This window comes from Arachis hypogaea, chromosome 9 (genome assembly GCF_003086295.3).
Source record: "Arachis hypogaea cultivar Tifrunner chromosome 9, arahy.Tifrunner.gnm2.J5K5, whole genome shotgun sequence".
Classification (NCBI taxonomy): Eukaryota; Viridiplantae; Streptophyta; class Magnoliopsida; order Fabales; family Fabaceae; genus Arachis; species Arachis hypogaea.
The window spans coordinates 22,245,284-22,247,878 of NC_092044.1; the positions used below are offsets into that span (position 1 = coordinate 22,245,284).

The 2,595-nt window shown below is 41.2% G+C and overlaps 1 non-coding gene across 1 annotated transcript; it reads right to left on the bottom strand.

Annotated features, from left to right (window-relative positions):
• Positions 1 to 512: 512 nt before the first annotated feature.
• On the bottom strand, positions 513 to 620 carry LOC112713203 (small nucleolar RNA R71). The gene has a single exon (XR_003158178.1). It is a non-coding gene; the product is annotated as a small nucleolar RNA R71 (small nucleolar RNA).
• Between the last annotated feature and the right edge of the window lie 1,975 nt (positions 621 to 2,595).

Below are 2,595 nucleotides of genomic sequence, written 5' to 3' on the forward strand. Positions count from 1 at the left end.
GTTGAAGCTGATCCTGAACCTGAAAGGACTCTGAAGAGGAAGCTAAGAGAAGCTAAAGCACAACACTCCGGAGAGAACCTTACAGAAAATTTCGAAAAAGAAGCAGACATGGCAGCCAAATCCAACAACAATGCCAGAGATGCAAGGAAGAGGCTTGGTGACTATATTGCACCAACTTCCAACTTCTATGGAAGAAGCATCTCAGTTCCTACCATTGGAGCAAACAACTTTGAGCTTAAGCCTCAATTAGTTTCTCTGATGCAACAAAATTGCGAGTTTCATGGACTTCCATCTGAAGATCCTCATCTGTTCTTAGCTAAACTCTTGCAGATTTGTGATACTGTTAAGACCAATGGGGTTGATCCCGAGGTCTACAGACTTATGCTTTTTCCCTTCGCTGTAAGAGACAGAGCTAGGACATGGTTGGACTCACAACCTAGAGAAAGCCTGAACTCTTGAGAAAATTTGGTCATTATTTTCTTAACCAAATTCTTTCCACCTCAAAGATGAGCAAGCTTAGAGTGGAAGTCTAAACCTTCAGACAGAAGGAAGGTGAATCCCTCTATGAAGCTTGGGAAAGATACAAGCAATTAACCAAAAGGTGTCCTTCTGACATGCTTCCAGAATGGAGCATCATATGCGTATTCTATGATGGTCTGTCTAAATTGTCTAAGATGTCATTGGACCACTCTGCTGGTGGATCTCTTCATATGAAAACCCCTGCAGAAGCCCAGGAACTCATTGAGATGGTTGCAAATAACCAGTTCATGTACACTTCTGAAAGAAATCCTGTGAATAATGGGATAACTCAGAAGAAAAGAGTTCTTGAGATTGATACTCTGAATGCCATATTAGCTTAGAATAAAACATTGACTCAGCAAGTCAATATGATTTCTCAGAATCTAACTGGATTGCAAGCTGCATCCGGAAGTGCTAAAGAAGCCTCCTTTGAAGGAGAAGCTTATGACCCTGAGAATCCTGCAATGGAAGAGGTGAATTACATGGGAGAATCCTATGGAAACACCTATACTCCTTCATGGAGAAATCATCCAAATTTCTCATGGAAGGATCAACAGAAGCCTCAACAAGGCTTCAATAATAATAATGGTGGGAGAAATAGGTTTGGCAATAGCAAGCTTTTTCCATCATTTTCTCAGCAATAGACAGAGAATTCTGAGTAGAGCCTCTCTAACTTAGCAAACATAGTCTCTGATCTATCTAAGGCCACTCTCAGTTTCATGACTGAAACCAGGTCCTCCATCAGAAATTTGGAGGGACAAGTGGGTCAGCTGAGTAAAAGAGTTACTGAAACTCCTCCTAGTACTCTCCCAAGCAATACAAAAGAGAATCCCAAAAGAGAGTACAAGGGCATAACCATATCCAAAGTGGCCAAACCTGGAGAGAGTGAAAAGGCAGTTATTTCCAGTGAGGAAGACCCTGCTGGACGTCCACTGACCAATAAGGAGTTCCCTAATGAGGAACGAAAGGAATCTGAGGCTTATATATAGACTATAAAGATTCCACTAGACTTACTATTGTCATTCATGAGCTTTGATGAGTATTCTTCCTCTGAAGAGGACGAAGACACTATTGAAGAGCAAGTTGCTCAATATTTAGGAGCAATCATGAAGCTGAATGCCAAGTTATTTAGTAATGAGACTTGGGAGGATGAACCTCCATTGCTCATCAATAAACTGAATACATGGATTCAGCAGACATTGCCTAAAAAAAAATTGGATCCCGGGAAGTTCTTAATACCTTGCACCATAGGCACCATGACCTTTGAAAAGGCTCCGTGTGACCTGGGGTCAGGTATCAACCTTATGCTACTCTCTGTAATGGAAAAACTAGGGATCTTTGAGGTACAAGCTGCAAGAATCTCACTAGAGTTGGCAGACAAATCAATGAAACAGGCTTATGGACTTATAGAGGATGTCTTGGTAAAAGTTGAAGGCCTTTACATTCCTGCTGACTTCATAATCCTAGACACTGGGAAGGATGAGGATGAATCCATCATCCTTGGAAGACCCTTCCTAGCCACAGCAAAAGCTGTGATTGATGTGGACAGAGGAGAGTTAGTCCTACAATTGAATGAGGATTACCTTGTGTTTTAAAGCTCAAGGATCTTCCTCTGTAACCATGGAGAGAAAGCATGAAAAGCTTCTCTCAATACAGAGTCAAGCAGAGCCCCCACACTCAAACTCTAAGTTTGGTGTTGGGAGGCTACAATCATACTCTGAGCATCTGTGAAGCTCTGTAAAAGCTTCCTGTCAAGCTATTGACATTAAATAAGCGCTTATTGGGAGGCAACCCAATCTTATTTATCTATATTAATTCCTTCTCATTTTTATTTTCTAGTGTTAGTCTATGTCTTTTTTAGGTTGATGATCATATGAAGTCAAAAAAACAGCTGCAGAATTAAAGCAGAATCAAAAATAGCACACCCTAGAGGACGAACTTACTGGCATTTAAACGCTAGTAAGGATAGTAAAATGGGCGTTTAACGCCCAATCTGTCAGTATTCTGGGCGTTAAATGCCAAAATTGGCAGCCAGACTGGCGTTTAACACCAAAAAAGGGTGTCTGGTGTCTAGCT